The sequence below is a fragment of the Peromyscus eremicus genome, chromosome 3, assembly GCF_949786415.1.
Source record: "Peromyscus eremicus chromosome 3, PerEre_H2_v1, whole genome shotgun sequence".
NCBI classification, from domain to species: domain Eukaryota; kingdom Metazoa; phylum Chordata; class Mammalia; order Rodentia; family Cricetidae; genus Peromyscus; species Peromyscus eremicus.
The window spans coordinates 46,611,952-46,632,811 of NC_081418.1; positions in this window are offsets into that span (position 1 = coordinate 46,611,952).

The following is a 20,860-nucleotide window of genomic DNA, read 5'->3' on the forward strand; positions in this document are numbered from 1 at the left end:
TCCTGAGGGTCAAATGGCTCTCCCACAGGGTTGCTTAAGACCATCCGAAAACACAGATATTTACGTTACGATTCATAACAGCAGCAAAATTACAGTTATGAGGTAGCAACAAAAACAACCTTCTGGTTAGGGTCACCACAACATGAGGAACTGCATTAAAGGGTCGCAGCCTTAGGAAGTTGAGAACCACTGCTCCAGAGGCTCAGTAAGAAGCTGGGGAAACAGCACTTCAGCCCTTCGCTTAGCGCTGGACAGTTTTCAGAGGGGGCTAGAATGGCAGAGCTGCTCTCCTCCCACACAGGGGACCCGGAAGGACATCTCCCAAAACTCGCTCACTCACATCACCATGAGAGCCAAGTCTAACAAGCAGCAGCCACTCGTGGTGGTAGAATGTTCTGAGATAAGCGGCATTTCCTTCCGCCATTCAGAACACACGGCAGGAGCCACAGAAAATTCCACGGGAGTTGGTCCCAGAGCAAGCCCCGGGAAGGCATGATGATAAGATGTGGAAGAGGAGAGGACCAATCTGGCTTGAGCGGTGACAGAACACCCAAGATCAAAAAATGGTTCATACTAAGTAGCCATCTGCCGAGGACTTAACTCCACACCCAGCTACAACTTTGTATGTGCTGATCTATGTTTGTCTTGTTTAATTGGATGACAAACTGAGCGTGTGCACGCTCATGTAACAAATGACACCACAGGGCCCCTGAGAATGATATGGACCGGGCAAGCACTCTACCTAGATACACTCCTGACCCTTAAGCACCATCCTTTTTTCCCTCCCTCCCTCCCTTCCTTCCTTTGGCTTGTATGTGTGTGCATATATGTATGAGTGTTTGCATGTGTGAGGTGCACGTGTGTGTGTGAAGGCCAGAGATCAACATCAGGTACCGTCCTCCATTGCGCTCCACCTTATTTTTCTTTTTAAGATTTATTTATTCATGTATTTTTATGTATACACCAGAAGAAGAAATCAGATCCCACTAGAGATGGTTGTGAACCACCATGTGGTTGCTGGGAATTAAACTCAGGACCTCTGGGAGAGCAGCCAGTGCTCTTAACCACTGAGCCATCTCTCCAGCCCCCCTCCACCTTATTTTTCGAGGCCGGGTCTCTCACTTGAGCCCAGAGGTAGCCTATTTTGTTAGTCTAGCTAGCCAGCTTGCTCTGGGGAATGCCTTGTCTACCACTCCCGAGCCCTGAGGTTACAGATGAGCCACTGCACACCGTCAGCTAGGGATCTGGACTCCAGTCCTCACATTTGCATGCCAAGTGCTTTTCCCACTGAGGCACCTCCTACCCCTCTTAGGTATAACTATTACAGCGAGAGGGCAGAGAACGGACCAGGGCCATGACCCGCTCCTAGTAGCCCTGGCAGAGACCAGGCCTGTTTCCGTTTACTGGAGCTGACTAGTGCTGAGCAAGCAGTTCTAGGGGAAAACCACAACTGAGGGTCAACCAATCAGCAGGCACCCCACACCATTCTGCTGGCTCAGCAGGTGCCCTCAGCCTTCTGCTAGCTAAAGACAGCTTTCCCTGCCCTGCTGCCCAAAAGTCCCTAACCACTAGAGCCACCTACCAATCCTATAAGCCTTTTGTTTAAACCCAGCAATCAGCCCCAGACTAATCTCTTCTCCCTGGAATTCCCCCAGCCCTGCTTAGAAGGAGCCTTCGAGCTTCTCTCGGGGTCACCTTTTGTAACTTGGTCAGAAGGTTAGACCCCAACATGCTGGATATTAATAAACACTCTTGTTGACTGCATACGTGACTGGTGGTCTTGGGACGTCTCTCGGACCCTGACAATAGTAAATAGAAACAACTGGCAGAGCTAAGAACTTAAACTGTTTCTGCAGATATCAGCTTTGTTTTCCCTCTTTTGGGAACACACACACACACACACACACACACACACACACACACACACACACAGATACACTATTCTTTGACCTCATTCTTGCAGAACACTGACATTTCCCCAGAGCTGCCTAACTGGAGTGGTCACAGTAGGTGGTTTGCCATTCATCTTGGGTGACTAACTGCTTCTGCCAACCCTTCAGCTCATCTCCAGGTCCACAGTCCTGGAAGGTAAAAATCCAACTATGAAAACCAAAAGGGTGGCTGGGCAGTGGTGGTGACACACGCCTTTAATCCCAGCACGTGGGAGGCAGAGGCTGGTAGATCTCTGTGAGTTCGAGGCCAGCCTGGTCTACAAAGTGAGTTCCAGGAAAGGCGCAAAGCTACACAGAGAAACCCTGTCTCGAAAAACAAAAACAAACAAACAAAACAAAACACGAAAGTGCTACAAAGGAAGTGAGGCCGGGAAAAGAAAGACACCTGCCTCCTCCCTTCTCACCCTCTCGGTGAATAACACCAACATCTACCCAGTGACCCCAGTCCTCATCCCGAGTCCATCCAGGCCAGCATCCCTGGTCTCCCAAATCTTGGTCAATTCACCTCCTAAACGTGCGTGTAATACTCACCAATGATAGGAACTACACTAGCCTCATCCAAAGCCTCTTTTTCAGCCCCTCCTCCCACTCTGCATCAGTGTCCTTACATGTCACATCATAGCCTTCTCTCCTTCTTATACATGGCCTGGGTGCAGTCTGAAAACAAAAGTTAGTCACGCTTTCCCTTAAACGAACAAACAACAAAACCCTTCCACACTCCCCTGAACCACAAGGGTGAAATGAAACTACTTGTCACACAGTCTATGACTGTTTCATGATTTCTCTCTTCTAAATCTGTTGCTCACCACTTCCTGAAACTGCAGCTGGGTCACATACACACACACACACACACACACACACACACACACACACACACACACACACTCAACCAATAGCAAATGGATGCAGTCAAATTACCCAGGGTTACTCAGCCCTACTTAATCATTCAGCTGTCTTTCGGACCTCTTTTTTTTTTTTTTGGTTTTTTGAGACAGGGTTTCTCTGTGTAGCTTTGCGCCTTTCCTGGAACTCACTTGGTAGCCCAGGCTGGCCTCGAACTCACAGAGATCCGCCTGGCTCTGCCTCCCGAGTGCTGGGATTAAAGGCGTGCGCCGCCACCGCCCGGCTTGTCTTTCGGACCTCTTAAGGCAGATCTTTGTCGAGAAAGGGGTAGGTCTACACAGCCTCTTCTTCCTTCCAGGCCTCCAGCTGTAAAATTGTGGGGATGGGGGTGGGGCATCAGCTCATATAGTGTTTGCCACAGAAGCATGGGGACTGGAGTTCTGTCTGAGCACTGATGTAAAAGACAGGGCGTAAGCTGGCCACGGTGGTGCACACCTTTACTCCTGTCTGGGATTACACTGGGAAGACAGGGGCAAGCAGATCTCTGTGAGTCTGAGGCCAATCTTGTGAGTTCCAGGCCAGACAGGATCTCACTACAACATATATATGTAGTGAGATCCTGTCTCAGGAAATAATGAATAAATAACTAAACCCAGGAGTGGTACTATGCACTTGTAATCCCTAGGTCTCACTGGCTAGCCAGGGGAATGTAGACTTTGCTGGCCAGGGAATCTGGGTGCCCGCACATACAGAAGGCAAAAAATTGAGATAGTGTGATGCTGGATGGAGTTTCTCCTCGAGAAACTATTGCTGACCTTGCCTCTGTCCACTTTTCCTTCAATAATGGCCTCAAACATCCCTTTAAAGAAAAAAAAAAGGAATATCGGGCTGGAGAGATGGCTAAGAGGTTAAGAGCACTGGCTGCTCTTCCAGAGGTCCTCAGTTCAATTCCCAACAACCACATGGTGGCTACAACCATCTATAATGAGATCTGGTGCCCTCTTCCGGCATGCAGGCATACATGCAGGCATAACACTGTATACATAAATAAAATACATCTTTAAAAAAAAGCAACTTAAAAAATGTTTCCAGGTGCTGGGGACGTCTGGCTGAGCAGGTAAGAGTGCTTGCTGCTCTTTCAGAGGACATGCAGAGCTGAACTCAGTTCTCAGCATCCATGTCAGGCAGTTCACAACCACCTGCGACTCCAGCTCCAGCGGTTCTGATGCCTCCTGTGAGCACCAGCAGAGAAGATACTCACACAGACAGGTACACATAAATAAAGCTGAATCATTTTTAAAAGGTATTGGACCCCCCAAAAAGAAATGGTGTGTGTTTCTGCTTGGTTCTTATTTGGGAGGTGCTTTATGAAGGAGATGGGTGTAAATACAGTAGAGGGAAGGATGGAAATGAAGGATGGAGGGCAGCCTGGGGCTGGAGGCTCCCAGAGAGGCTGTGCCCCATGTCCCCGTGGAAGTGGCTCATACCACAGCTCAAAAGCAGGTTCTGTTGCTGGTGGTCAGGCTTTGGGACAGGCGTCTCCAGGGTTTGGGCCTCTTAATCCAAAGAACTGAAAATAGGAGTCTCACAGATTTGCCAAAGAAGCAAAATAACTTTATTCAGAGCAAATCAATAGCACAGATCAAAGGGGGATAGATAGGCCATCAAGATTGACAGCCGGCTACAGGAAAGAGCACACTCAAGGGCCCTGATTGTTCAGGTGTCCTTTTATGGGGTTCAAGGGGAGGAGGAGCTTGGTTGCTAAGGGATGTAACACAGACAGTTCTCTATTTGATTAGTAGATTGATAATGCATTTACTTTTCCCACTGTGTGTACCCCTTCCCAACATGCATCTGATTTTAATATATGCATACCCAATTGTGCATAGGCATAAATTGTAAGTGGGAGTCTCTACATTTTTTCTAGAGGACCACAAGATGGTTCCTGGGTGTACCTGACAGAATTACCATCCATGAGGCAAATGTCTAGGTCACAGCAAGCTTGGTTATCGTCACTGCCAGCAAAAGCTATGGTCCTGTTTGTGAGGTTCCAAAACATGTCTGGGAGGACTGAGGTCGTGTATATACTATACTCGAATATGTCCACTCAGACCTTAACCCTGATGTACTGCTATTTTAACCTTCTTATTTGAAAGCACTTCTATATAAAAGTAATGTCTCCATATCAGCAATCATTACAGCAGATGTTAACTGTGCTGGAATTCTTGCAGCTCAGTGGTCCGGAGGCTTCAACCAGACTTTGGAATGTGGGGCTCCCTTTTCTTCCCACGCCCCCATAAGATTCCCTGTCTTTCTCTCGTGTTTAGCGTCAGTGAGCCTGCGCGGGTGTTGCTCAGTAACACCCTCTGTGTGTCCTGCTCAGAGGCAGTCAGTCCTGCAGCACCGGAGGGTGACTCTTTCTGTGACACTGCTTCTCATTCTGACAGTGGCCCTGAGCTGAAGAACCCGGAGCTAGGTCCACCTCCTTTCAGCTCCTCAAGTATCAGACTGCTGTCAGGGCTTCTTGGCTTCCTTTGGGGGGCTGAATGGGGTGCCAGCGAACAGGCAGCTCAGTGCCAGCTTGTTCCGAGGAAGACAGTGTTGAGACGTGGAGTCCTCAGGGGTGAGCACACTCACACCAACATACTGTGAAGACGTGGCCCCCAGAAGAGCCACTGCCTCTCAACGTGTCCACGGAGTCTGTCTGTCTGTCTGTCTGTCTCAGTAACTCCTGAACCCTCCATGGACGGCTCCCGCAGAGCACCAAGAGCCTCCGGCCACTATCCTGGCAGTCTGGTCTCTGTCTTCTGCAAGCACCACGTGCTTGCATCAGGAGAAGATGCCACGGGGTAGCTCCGAGGCTGCTTGTTCTGGGCACAGTGAGCTCCTACAGTCAGTGCTGAGCCTCTGGGTGAAGGGGCCCAGGAGAAGGCAGGGGGACCGAGCTCCGCCCATGATTCTCACACCTGACTGCTCAGAACCACCTTTCAGCTTGGGCATCTGCAGAAACAGTATGGGAGCTGAGGTGTCTGGCTTGTAGGACACAGCTGCAGGCAGGCACTCTCCCAACAAGGTTCCCTCCACTTGCACCTCACAGCTTACTTCCTGTCCTGGGGCATAGAGACAATAGCCTACAAGTGCATTCTCTAGATTGACCCAGGTAATTCTTTCCCTGTTCTCAAATTTGAGGTGCGGGGAGGGGGGGGCTAGGGAGGTGGGGGGGCGCAGAGGATGGGAACACAACTTTTGACCTATCACCTGTAGCCTGTCAGAGCCTCAGGGAATAGACGACAGGACCACAGTGCCACCCAGTGGAAAAATAAAAGCCAGCGTCCTTCCACCGGGAGGCAGAATCCTGAACACACCCTGCCTTTCAGAACTGAGTTTGGGCCCTGTCTGTGGTGCTGATATTCTAGGACGCTCTCTGGACTGAATTGGAGGGAGGGAGGGAGGGAGGGAGGGAGGGAGGGAGGGAGGGAGGGAGGGAGGGAGGGAGGGAGGGAGGCTGGCATGGGACATCTCTGTCTCTGCACTGTGTTCCTGAGCCAAGGCCTCTGTCCTGGCCTTTGTTAAAGGCTCTCCTCTTCAATCTACTTATAGGAGAACAGAAGAGGAACGGCACTGTCCTCAATCTACAATGCCAGATCCACTGGTTGAAAATGAGTCTCCCAGGCTGGGGAAATGGCTCAGGGAGTAAGGCATTGCCATGCAGATGTGAGGGGGTCCTAATCTGGATCCCCAGCACCTATGGAAATTCTGGGTGAACTTGGAAGCCCGCCTGTCATCCCAGCGCTTGGGACGGAAGAGGGGATCCCCCAGAGGAAGTTGTTTCGCTATACTAGACAACCGGCAAGTCGGAGATTCGAGTGGAGAGTAGTTGAAGACAGCACACACAAACCTCTGGCCTCCGCATGCCTGCTCACATACACATTCACACGTGCACACAGACGCACACACGTGTGAACACACAGCACACACATGAAAAATACCTTCATGATTACTCCTTCCTCTTTCTCCTCCTTCCAGCCATCCACCCGTCAACCATACAATAATTCCACCACTCTGTCTTTGTGTGGTGTGTTTTGAACATCGTGCCAGGTAATGAGTACACCAGACTCAGCAGAATCAGACACACACATCCCTGCCCTTGTGGAAGCCATCACCTGGTGGAAGAGGAAGACACTGATCAAGTAAGTACGGGGATCAGTGTCTAACCTCCACTGAGATGAGTGTAGAACCTTCTTGAACTGGGTCGCGACCTCAAGTCGTACACCCGAGTGTGGGGATGCTGATAGATTTGGCAACAGTAAAAGGTTTTTAGACATTCAGTGACCAAAAAATGAGTCACAGTGGAAACTGGTCGGAATCAGAGGCGTTTCTGTCAGCATTCACTGGCTAGAGTGCACGGCTTCACTGGGGGCTTGGTTCTGAACACACGACAGGTCACTGCACTGCATTACCCCACACAGTGCCAGTGAACGCTGCCTGAAATGCCCAACTGAGACTCAAGACTACTGCACTTCACAAGTGGGGCGTTTTACAGCACACACAGCATCCTCTGCTCTGACGGAAACATAATAGCTTAATTACGGAAAGTCATTGAGTATTTTCCTACCATTATTCCTCAGGATACAAGTATCCGACTTATATATTTTTGATTGCACTTTGTTAAAATGTTTGATTTTAAATATTGCTATTTGATAGGGCTGGCAAGATGGCTCAGCGCATAAAGGCACCTGCTCCCAGGCTCGGCAACCTGAGTTCAAGCCCCAGGCCCCATGCAATGGGAAGTGAGAACTGGCTTTCGCAAGTTGTCCTGACCTCCACATGTGGAGTGTGGCATGTGTGCACCCATGGGCACACACACACACATATACACACATATACACCCACATTAATACATTAATTAAAATATAATTTAATTTTGCTGCTTACTTGTGTTGCTGGAGCTGAGTTTCATTTAAAAAAAAAAAACGTTAACTGAAATTTGGCTTAGGATTAAGACAGAATTTCCAAAATTTTCTGAAATGCACTAAAACACACTTCTGCCACTTTGTACCATTTATTTCTGCAAGGAGGTGTCCTCATCAGCGACAGTCATGGGACCAATGCATCATCCAGTTCTGAAAAGTACTGCAGATGCTGTGTTCTTCAGGGCCAGAGACTCAGCCAAGATTTGGTTCTTAATGTAAAAAATGGAACAGGCACCCAGCTCACCAGTATCTAAATTTGGTTTTGTTTTTAATAAACAGTGATTTTATATATATATATATGTGTGTGTGTGTGTGTGTGTGTGTGTGTGCGTGTAAATATATATGAATTGTTTTAAAATAAATGTATAATTTGTTATCAGTAAACATTTGATTCATACACTTATTTCACATACTTATAGTCCCAGGGTTACATGAAAATAGAGGTCAGGAGTGGAAATGATCCAAGAAATGGCTGCAGAGGAGCAGTGAGTGGTGCCGTCATGGGAATTCAGAAAAGGCTGAATTGACATGTGTTGGGGAAACGAGTGTTTGGAGGAGGCAGCTAGTGCAGAGGCTCTGGGCCAGGGGAGAGAGAGGGACCGAGGCAGGAGAGGGGCTGCAGGAGCTTGCTGACCATGTGAAGAACCTGGTACTTCATCCGAGGAGCGAGGGAAGGTCGTTGATACGTTTGTGTTGGTTGGGCATGAGGGTGGGAGTGTGAGAGATTATGTGGGACTTCTGGGATGTTTGATAAGGTGCAAGATGCAAATTTTTATGGCGTTAGAGCAAAATAGATTTGGTGTGGGGGGGATCATGAATGCATCCATGGGTGCATTTGAAATACTCAAGTGGATATCAAGGTGTATACACCTCCAGAAGACTTCCTATTAGACAGCTGTACATGTCAGTCTTGAGACTCAACTTGGTATAAATGACAACTGGAGCCACCATGTGATATAATTGTAGCACTTGGGATGTATTTGGGGTATAGAAGCAGGAGATTCAGAAGTTCAAGGCCATTCCTCAGCAACAAAGCAAATTTCAGGCCAGCCTGAAACACCCGAATGCCTATCCATGGTCTGAAATTCAGCGTGGGGAGGCAGGCCGGCAGCAGAGACTCATGGGGGGCCCTGAGGTACCCTCTGTGCTGGCACGCCTGGCTCTCAGTGCACCTCCCCTAGGACCTGCTCTGCTGCCCTCCAGCAACCACCCAAGGTGCAGCACCACACAAGAGTCTCTGAAGTGGGCTCAACTGGGGACTTATGCATGAGGATGCACAGGGGACATGGAACCTCTTTCTGCCCTACTGAGCCCTGGACCCATCACCCTGAGTGGCAGCTAGGGCTCTCCATGTAACACCCTCCAGATCATTAATCGCTGGGTGTGGTGGTGCATGCCTGTCATCCAACACTTGTAAGGCAGAGACAAGAGGACTGCAAGTTCAAGGACAGCCTGGGCTATAAAGTAAGACACTGTCTCAAAACAAAACAGAAACACAAAACACAAAAACCAGGAGCCTCTCCTGATACCCTCAGTCCCACAGGCAGGAACACTGGCTAGAGGACAGTGCATGCTATGTTATAGCCAAGTGACTGGTTGAATGGTGGCCTCTGGCATGTACAGCAGCTAGATGAGGATGCTAGATTCGGGACAGTTTTTTATATCCATCTTTGTTGGTGTCCTCCAGCCCTGCATGGAGATCTCCTTTCGAGAGGCCTCCCTGCACAGCCCCACAGGATGGCCTTGCTTCCTGGAACATCGTCCTTGTTTCTCCGGGCTGGGAGGAGCTACATCTGGGCTCCCGCCATGGTCCCGTGAGTACAGCCAAGGAGGCCTAGGCCACGCTGTCTGGGTTCTGCAATGAGTGTGGTATGGCAGGAGGGGAGCTGTCTCCCACCCACCCTGTGTTCTCCATCATCCACAGGGCCCAGAACGAGTCTTTTCTAGTTTGAGCTAAAAAATGCAGGCTTTCCAACGGAGGTCCTGACTACAGGCTCAGGCTCTGCAGACAGTCTTCATTCTGGCATCAGGAAGATTCCTCTCAGCTGCCACATGGTGTCTTGAGGAAGCTGAACTGGATAGGGGGATCTCGGGAAGAAGCATTAATGCGGGCTCGGGATGACAACCTGACAGCCAGTTCCCACTCTGCCCTTGGAGTCCGACTCCTTGGATTCTGTGTTCAAACGGGGTAGCACAGGGAGGCCAGACCTCGCTCGTAACCACCCTCCCACCCCTGATTTCCTCATCGTTGTCTGCTCCAGAAGCCTGGGGTGCATTCAAGCAGACGTCCAGCCCGAACAGCTAAGAGCGGCCCACTCTCTACCTCCCCGGCAGGAAGATGAAAGGTGGGTGTGGAAGGACAATCAGAACACATCCAGGACAGCCACTAAATAATGATCCATATGGAATTATTCATGGCAATTGATGAAAGGCAGGCAGCTATAACAGAGCTTGATGCTATGATCAACAAAGCTGAAGTCTTCATAGACTGCTATGAAGTCTGTTCAATGCTGTACCACATGGTGGCCAGGAGTAACTGGAGAGCAGCTCCCAAAGGGGCCAGAATCTCCCCAGTGACGCTAAGCTGAGCGTTCAGACTAAGACAAGAACCCAGGTCCACCCCTAGCCCATGGTTTTCCTCATATCTAATCCTTTTCCTTTTTAAACTGACGAAACCAATGAGCAAAATAGAAGACAGTTTCACGCATTTTGTGTGGGAGGGGACTGTGGAAGCTGCTGGACAGGCAAGACTAGCAAATGGAAAAAGAAAAAAATACCTCCATGATCCTCACCTCCGAATATCAGATATGAGAAAGGCTTACATCCCCTCTCAACAGAAGCCAGCTTAGGAAGCAACTACTCACATGAAGACCAGAGAGCCATACCCGAGTAAGGTACTTGTCACTGTTTCCTCTTTCCTCCCTCCCTCCCTCCCTCCCTCCCTCCCTCCCTCCCTCCCTCCTCTCCCTCCCTCCCACCCTTCCTTCCTTCCTTCCTTCCTTCCTTCCTTCCTTCCTTCCTTCCTTCTCTCTCCCTCCTCTCTTCTCTCTCTCTCTCCCGCTCTTCCTTTTTGATTCAAGGTCTTCCTGTATAGCCCAGGCTGGTCTTGAACTCTTGAGCCTTCTAAGCCTCGAGTACTAGGATCACAGGCAAGCAGCATCACGGCCAGCTCTTCTTAGTTTTTGTTTTGTTTTTTCTATTTCGTTTCCTTTTCCAACCCACTTGCTCAATCACCTAACTACTGCTCATTCAATATGGGGGAGCAGCAGCAATATGTCATAACCCAGGGCTAGGAAACATGGAAGACATTTTATCCTTTGGGCAGGAACTCAAGATACGAACCAGAAACTTGGAGCATAAACCCTGGAAGAATGCCACTTACTGGCCTGCAGAAATGTCTGTGGGGGCATTTTCTTGATTGCTAATGAGTGTAAGAGGACCCAGCTCACTGTAGGTGGTACTATCCCTACGCAGATGGGCTGGGTAGACAAGAATGTTAGTAGCTATGGCTGGAGAGATGGCTCAGTGGTTAAGAGCACATACTGCTCATCCAGAGGACCTGAGTTTGGTTCCCAGGACCCATATGAATCAGTTCACAAATACCTGTAACTCCAGCTCCAGGATGCCCCTGGCCTCCTTGAGCACCTGCACACACACACACACACACACACACACACACACACACACACGCATGCACACAATTGAAATTTAAAAGGTTAGTGGAGCATAGGCTGGGGAGCCAGCCAGGGAGCAAGCTCTGCCTCTCCCGAAGCCACTGAACTTTCTTCAGCTCATCTAAAGCTGGGCAGAGTCCGTTCCATGAGGGACAGACTCAAAAGTAAGCATCATGACACCTGAATGGACCATTTGGGGAAGAACTAAAGGGAACTGTAGGAACTGGCCCCGGAACTGGGAACTTAAATGGGAACCCTGCACGGCTTTACATCGAAATGTCACTGATCTCGGAACATATGCACCAGAGACGTGGGTTTTTCCGGCTCTCTGACATGAAGGAGCCTGCTCCAGGGAGCTGTTCTCTCAGTCTGCGGCTTCTTCGTTCAGCGGGCTCCGCTCACCCTGACAGTGTTGATGGGAACGGGAAAGGCGCCAGCTTCTCGTCATTCCCAGCAGATTTCTTAATTAGCTTGCTGATACTGTCGATGTTTTGGAGTGCAGCCTCCTCCGCTATTTTTAGGGGCTTGTACTAGGAAGCCACCTGTCATTTGGCTAGCCTGTCTTCGTGAGTGACATGCATATGGGCACTACGGATCGAATAGGAAAGGCGCACTGGAGAGGCATCCAGAAGGGCCTCTCCTCACAGCTTCAGGGCTCTGGCCCCGTATTCTCTTCCCACCTCCAGGGTTTTCAGAACAGCTCCTGGTCTTAAAGAGTGCCTCAGGGAGGAGGACAAACCAACATTCCGTGCCAAAGAGGACCAAGTCCCAGTGTGGACTGGCTAATTTTGCGGTATCCCCAGGTCCTACATAGCATCTATGTCTCTGGAAGGTTGTCTGGTGAATGGATAACATTGTCACAAGATAGCAGAACGGGATCATATGAGAACAGGGAAGAACACCTCATGTTACGGGCACAGAAATACCAGCCCAGAGAGCATGGTGAATTCTAACTTATGGTGTAGTCACATGGGTGGTGAGAGGCCAGAAGCCTAACAGAGCAGGATCCAGGTTTACCAACACCCATTGGATCACACATCAACACGTCAAAGATCATGTCAGCACAGAAGATGGGGAGATGGGAAATCTCATGTATTTGGGAAATTAGTCTCCACTGACAACTCCATCTCTCCAGTGGCCATCCAGTCCTTTCTAACTCTCAAGGGAATTTGGTTACAGTATTATTCATGATGGCAAAGCTATATGAAACAAAGAGAATGCTTATTGTCCTAGCTAGTTATTGTCACCTTGACACAACCTAGAGTCACCTGGAAAGAGGGAACCTCACTCAAGAGCTGCCTTAATCATACTGAACTGTAGGGTGGCTGTGGGACACTTTTTAATTGCTAATTAATGTAGGAAGGTTCAGCCCACTGTGGGCAGAACTACCCCTAGGTAGGTGTGAGGAAGCTGGTGGAGCCCTGTCCATGGAGCCAGCCAAGCAGTGAGCCAGTAAGCAGCATCCTGTATAGTTTCCGCTCCAGGTTCCTGTCTCAAGTTCCTGCCCTACCTACTTTCAGTGGTGGATTGTGACTTGGAAGCATAAGAGGAAATAACCCCTTTTTTCCTCCTAAGTTGCTTTTGCTAAGAGTGTTTTACTCCAGCAACAGAAGGAAACTATTAACTTATTAACCAGAAAGTGGCCGAGTAACTAAGGTATGCAAACACTACTGCAATACAAGGCAGGGTTTTTTTTAATTATAAAGAAAGTAGCAAGAACGCAAAGAGCACTGGATAGCACAGTGCTACCTTTGTAGTGTATGTGTCCCACATACCGAGGCCCTGCTCAATTCCCAAAAGGGGAAAATGCCACTCTATCTCCATTGGTTCTTGATCCTAATCCTAATTTATTTCCCAGTAAATAGGCAAACTGTACTAACGTGCTTAAACACACATGGGCTTATGATTGTTAGCCTAAATGAATTAATGCCTGAATATCCCAATAATAATTGCATTGAATGATAGTCACAGAAAATTATACATTGAATTAGGAAAAAAAATTAGGCAACCCAAAAGAAAAATTGGCCAATAATCTAAACAATGTGATTACATAAGTTTTTAATGCTTAGGAAAAGGTGGATGGGAATTCTCTGTACTATTTTTGGAAGTTTCTAGAACACAAAAAATTATTAGTTTCAGCGGGGCATGGTGACACATGCCTTTAATCTGAGCACTCAAGGAGGCAGAGGCAGGCAGATCTCTGTGAGTTTGAGGCCAGCCTATTCTACAGAGTGAGTTCCTGTACAGCCAGAGCTGTTACACAGAGAAATTCTGCCTTGAAAAACAAACAAACAAACAAACAAAACCAAACAAACAGAAAAGGTATTAGTTTCATACTGCCTCAGTTTCTTGTACTGCCACTGTGATAAATTACTGACAGAAAGGTTTCTTTGGCCAATAGGTCAAGGTGAAGTCCATCATGGTAGAGAGGTCAAGGCAGGAGAGCCTGAACAGTCAGTCACCTCAGATCCAAGATCAGGAACAGAGAGAAGGAATGCATTTTGCTGCTCAGCTCCTTTTCTTACAGTCCAGGAGCCCCGTCAGGGAGAAAGTGGTGTCAACCACAGCCATGAGTTTCCCACAGTGAGGAGTTTCCCACCACGGTGGTCTAGATGAGAGTGGCCTCCACAGGTTCATATGACTGAACACTTGCTCCCCACTTAGTGGAACTCTTTGGGAAGGATTGGGAGGTTTGGTCTTGATAGAGGAGGTGTGTCACTGTAAGTGGGCTTTGGGATTTTAAAAGCACAGGCCATTCCCAAATATCTCTCTCTGTCTCTCTGTCTCTGTCTCTCTCTGTCTCTATCTCTGTCTGTCTGTCTCTCTCTCTCTCTCTCTCTCTCTCTCTCTCTCTTCCCCCACCCCCTTTCTGTTTGTGGATCAGGATGTGACTCCCAGCTGCTGCTGCTGCTACAACACTATGCCTGCCTGCCTGCCTGCTGCAGCTATGCGCTAACTCTCTGAAACTGTAAGCCCCAAATAAACTCTTCTGTAAGTTGTCTTAGTCATGGTGTCTTGTCACAGCAATAGAGAAGCAACTAAGATGCCACCTCAATTAAAATAAGATAACCCCCCACAGGCATGGGGATTCCCCCAGAGGATTCTTGATTTTGTTAGAAGTTTTGCTATAATTAGGACTTAACCATAAAACTGTATAGTGAAAGATAAGTAACCAAAACCAAATATTAGTTACATTTTTAACATTAGCATGTGGAAGTAATGGCTTCTTAGCATTTTTAAAGGCTAATTGTTTTCCTGTTTCCCATACTGCACAGTTCTGACATGAAATGAACATTTGCCTTGCCCAGGAAGTGTCCCAACCCTAACCATACTGCCACCCAGTTACCTCGCTTCACTTTCCACTCATAGAAACTGACTCAAGGAAAGAATTACTTCCTCTTCAGAAAGATTTGGTCAAGGGTAATAAGATTGTGTCATTATGGCAGGACCATGACCATTCTTGGATGATTGAAAAGCTACCGTTTGAGTATTTTCAGAAGGAGATGTAAGACTGTCGCCTTGGTGATATTTTTATGGAGCCCAGCTTACACACAGAATGATATATGTATCAACTTCACTGGCTCCCACTATTGTAGTCTCCAAGTCAAGCCATGAAATGTGTAGGACATTTCGGAAACCCTACCACAGGGCTTCCCCAACAACACCCTCTGCCTTCTTCTGAAGTGACATTCCCACCGCTTGACCATCACCCTCATTTTGTGACATTCAGATTCTTTAAACCTGTTTTTAAGGTTAAATGTTTCTATGTATGAAACCAGATTTTATGTGTTCCTTTGTACCCCACTTTCTTCAGCCACAACACTGCTGCTAAGAAACTAGTCTAATATTATGTAGCTATAGCTCATTTGTTTTTGTTGCTACATCACATTCACTTTTTTGCTGTTGTTGTTGTTGTTTGAGACAGGGTTTCTCTATGTAACTCAGGCTGTCCTGTAACCTTAGCTATAGATCAGGCTGGCCTTGAACTCAGAGATTCACCTGCCTCTGCCTCATGAATGCTGGAATTAAAGGCATGTGCTACTGCACCTGGTCACATTCACTTTGACAATTAAATGTTATTTCCTTTTTATTCAACAGACAATAATTGTATCTACCTATGGGGTTAATGTAACATTATGGCACATGTACACACCAATATAAGCAATATATCCACAATTTAGATATTTATTGTTTCTTTTGTGTGAATGTGCATGTGTGTAATATATGTGTGTATGTGAACACTCTTGTGCATTGGCATAGAGGCCAGAGACTGGCTAGGTTATAGGCCCTGGGGAGAATCTTCTACTATTCTGGTACATGGGCATAGTTCTTATCTTTCTACTGATAGATTAGTGCATTTCTCAACTCATCAGAGCTTTTTTGTTTGTTTCCAGTAGATAGTGATAGATACAGAAACCAACATTCAGTCACATTTCAGAGACTAGGAGAATATGGAGTATTCATCTCTAAATGAGCCATCTATACCACATCCCCTCCTCCAGGGTTCAGGAATCACTGAGGAAGAGAGCATGGGAAGACTAAGAGCCAGAGGGAGTGGATGTCTGTAATGAAATAGTATTTCCTGGACTTGAACTCACAACACCTAGGACTGCATGCATAAGGTGTTAACACGTCCCAGCCAGCCAAACTCCCAGCATGCACTGAGGAGGGGCTAGTGAAGTCCTGTCCCTATCTGAAGAGCTATTGGCAGTTAATGGATACTGGAAGAGGAAGAGTCAGTTTTCTTCAAGGATGTGGGCCCTGAGAGGCTGCCCATGCTCCAATACACACACGCGCACACACACACACACACACACACACACACACACACACACACACACGCACACACACACATGCACGCACGCACGCACGAAAGGTGGGCACACGATAGGGGAGAGAACTAAAGGGGAGGTATGGTAGTTTGAATGTCACAGACCATTTCCTGTTGCCTTCTGATCAAGATGTAGCCAGTACCGTGTCTGCCGGCATGCCGCCATGCTCCCCACATGATGATAATGGACGGAACCTCTGAAACTATAAGCTGCCACCTCAATTAAATGTTTTCCTTTGTAAGAATTGCTGTGGTCATTGTGTCTCTTCACAGCAATAGAAACCTTAACTAAGACAGGAGGGAATGGGGACTGGATTGGATCCAAACATATTATAAGAACGTGTGAATATTACACATTTAATTTAAAAAAGAAGAGGGGAGTATTGGATCATACATACCAACCCTGGATCCACAGGACCAGAAAGGGCCTTGGTAGAATGCAAGCATCCCAGAGCAGTACCAGGAAGGGGCTTACAGCCTCGCCTTCCTGGCATTCCAGAACCACACAGAACGTGAAGTCTGTAGAGACCAATAGCCCCCATCAGGCCCTCCTCACACCGCACAGAGTGGAGCCTGCTAGAGCCAGAGGGACCTGAGAACTTCACCTTCCAACTCAGTGCAGCTGCATCACCAACTCACTCCCTAAGTACTCTTTCGTTTTAATTGTCTATTATTTACTCTCCACTCTTGCCTATGTGTACGACTCACGAGGTTTTGTCGTCTGTACGTTGCTCAGTTAGGTTTTAGGGTTGCTGTGTATGTTTCTTTACCCAGTTTACCACAAGGCATCCTTTACTATCCCTTCACTCCTATCTCATGTACTCCCCTGTATTCCTGCTCCTCTCTCCCCTCCTCTTTTTACTTCTTAATCATAACATTTCATTTCTTTAACAATCTCTAAAACCTGAGGGCTCTAACAGTATCCCAGCTTGCCTCTCCCAGCTACACCTCAGTTTCTTTTCTTTGCAAAGTTGATGTTATACGTAGCCTTTCTCTTACTTGGCCTATTTCCCAACCAATCCTAATCTGGTGTTATGTTTTTGAGAAAGTGTCCACTGTGTAGCCCTGGCTGTCCTAGAATTCACTGTGTAAACCAGGCTGGCCTCAAACCCATAATGATTGTCCTGCCTGCCTGAGCACTGGGATTAAAGGTGTGAGCCCCATCCCTGGCCTCCAATCTTCACCTTACTGAAGTCTGAGGCTGTTCCACACTATCGTTGGTGGTTTATCCTCCAGCATTTATTGAAGCTGAAAGGGTGGCCATTGTTAATTGCCTGGTACGATATTTGTATAGTGGGAATATCTGGCAGCTGGGTTGTTCTCGGACAGTCCTGAGCAACAAAGGAACTCCAGATGTGTAAAGCAAATCCCAGCATAGCAACATCAAACACACACACACACACACACACACACACACACACACACACACACACAAAGGCAACCTAACATCTTCAAAAAATAGTAATCCTATAGTAATGGCACTAGTGAGAGTGGGTTGGATGGAATCCAGACAGGGGACTCAAAATAATAAGTATGTTCATGCCAGGTGGTGGTGGCGCACACCTTTAATCCCAGTACTCGGGAGGCAGAGGCAGCGGATCTCTGTGAGTTCGAGGCCAGCCTGGGCTACCAAGTGAGTTCCAGGAAAGGCACAAAGCTACACAGAGAAACCCTGTCTTGAAAAACCAAAAAATAATAATAATAATAATAATAATAATAATAATAAGTATGTTCAAAGAAACTAGAGGGGAATGAACTCTTAATTGAGAACACAAACAGCTGACTGAAATAACAAAAATGATGCAAGATACTAAAGAGGAATTGAACAGAGACGGAAATACTGGAGGAAAACCAGTCTCCAATGCCAAGAATAAGGGACATGAAACCTCTGTAAAGCCTCACCAGCAGCAAGGAGAGGACAGAACGTCTTGGCTGGAAGACAAGGTGTGGAAATCAAATGGAGTCAAGGACAGTAGAGGCCAGCAGAATCGAGACACACACTATGGCACACAAAAGCCGACCCTATGGTAAGAGGCCCAGACAGAGAAATCTTCACTCTCAAAGCACGGGAAACACTGTTAAAAGAATCATCAGGGATGGAGAGGTGGCCTGGGACAGAGGTGGGGTGGGGAGTATGAACAAAGACCACTGTTACAGAGCATCCAAGTTCAGCTCCCAAAGCTCATGTCGGGAGGCTCACAACCAGCTGTAAACCGCCTTCAGGGGATCTGACTCTTCTGACCTCTGTGGGCATCCACAGGCATGTCCGTACACACACACACACACACACACACACATACACACACACACACACACACACATACACACACACACACACACACACAAATAAATAAATAAATCTTTAGAAGAAGAAGAAGAAGAAGAAGAAGAAGAAGAAGAAGAAGAAGAAGAAGAAGAAGAAGAAGAAGAAGAAAAAGCACAGCAGCAGCAGCAGCATGGTACTAGAGAGGTGACTCAGTGGTTAAGAGCACTGGTTGCTCTTGCAGAAGATTGGGGTTCAATTCCCAGAACCCACATGGTGGCTCATAACCATCTGTAACTCCAGTTCCAGGGATCCATGCACCCTTCTGGCCACTTCTGGTGCTAAATGCATGTGGTGCACAGATATAGAGACAAAACTCTCAAATGCATAAAATAAAAATAAATAAATCTGGGCTGGAGAGATGGCTCAGAGGTTAAAAGCACTGGCTGCTCTTCCAGAGGTCCTGAGTTCAATTCCCAGCAACTACATGGTGGCTCACAACCATCTATAATGAGATCTGGTGTCCTCTTCTGGTGTGCAGGCATACCTGCAGGCAGAATACTGTATATGAAACAAATAAATAAATCTTAATAAATAAATAAATCTTTAAATTAAAAAAAAAATCCATAACAAAATTTCCCAAAGTTAGGAAAAGAGATGCCATTTCAGATAACTGAGGCCTTTGAGACACCAAACAGACAAGACCAGAAAAGAACTCTCTCAGTCATATTATAAATTAAAATACTAAACATATAGATACAACAGAGAAAGTATATTGAAAGCAGCAAACAAGAGAGAACACCAAGAAACATATACAGAATAACAGCAGATAATTCAACTGAAAATTTAAAAGCCAGAAAGGCTTGAAATGATGTATTTTCAGTTCTGAAAGACAACTCTACACCCAGAAAGCTACCTGCCATAATTGAAGGAAAAATAAAAAACCTTCTGCAACAAAATATATATTAAAGGAATTTATGACCACTAGCTCAGCTCTGAAGAAGATACTTAATGGCCTAAAGAGAAAGCCAAAGTCACCTCAGTCGTCACAGGAAAGAACAAACCACAGTAGAGTAATAGTTAAGGAGAGAGGGATATGAAAAAGAAACACTACAAAATCAACAAGACGATGGACTAATACTCATCTTTGGCTAGTTTTTGTCTTCCCGGGTATGGCCACTGGTAGGCTGTCCATGCTCAAGTGGGTAACACTACTTGGACTCAGTGGGTTATAAAAAAAGAAAAGAAAAAGGATATGAAGTGGGAGGAGGGTGGGTGGTCCGGGGAGCACAGGAGCAGGGAGGGGAGAGTCAGGGGTAGATATGATCAAGATACACTGTATGTATGTGTGTATATATATACATGTGTGTATATATATATATATATAGTCAAAGTAAAAAATATTTTTTAAAAGATTGGAGCAATATTTGTGCCATTTCCTGTTTGTGCCTATCACTTTTCTTAGTAACAAGAAACTCTGTTTTCCATTTAGCACCTTTTAGATACTGAGCACTCAGCAATGTATGTTCAGTAGATAAATGCACATAAATGGTACTAGATTCAAAGCTAGCCTTCTCCGGATACACAAGGATGCACTGGAAGGTCCCTAAAAGGCTTCTCAAGCCTTGGATTCCATAAAAAACAATTTGACTCTCCTGCCACACACTCAGAAGAGGCATCATCTACCAAAATGAAAGCTTTCCTTCCTTCCTTCCTTCCTTCCTTCCTTCCTTCCTTCCTTCCTTCCTTCCTTCGTGTGTGTGTGTGTGTGTGTGTGTGTGTGTGTGTGTGTGTGTGTGTGGCAGTTGTTATCACAACATGTGGTTAAGATTAGTAACTCTTCAATGTCAAATATAATCAAGGTAATTACTCAAGCTGTCAACTTGATTGTCTGAGGCAATCAAACCCCAACCATCAGCATCCCCCAGGAGGGCGTTTTTAGAAAAGTTCAAACCTGGGAGCCAGTGAAAGAGAAGATCTTTCAGGGAGCTTGTGGGTCCCTCTCCCAGGCCTGAGCTTCAGAGAGCAGCGTGGCTTGTAAGGGCTGCCCAGATGCTAATCCATTAACACTAGAGAAATCCATTCCGTTCAGATCTCCAGATACCAACATAAAACACAGTAGCTGTATTTCAGAGGGAAAACCCACAAAAGCATTCCACCGGCAGTTATGGCTGCGGCAATTCTCTGCGTCTGGGTGGCATTTCGGTTGGTTCTCAGGGTACACTCATTTGCAGTACTTCATTTACATCTTGCTGCTTCAGGAGCAGAGTGATGTAGTCCACAGATGAAGAAACAGAGGCCAAAAATAGGGCTGGGTCTTTCTG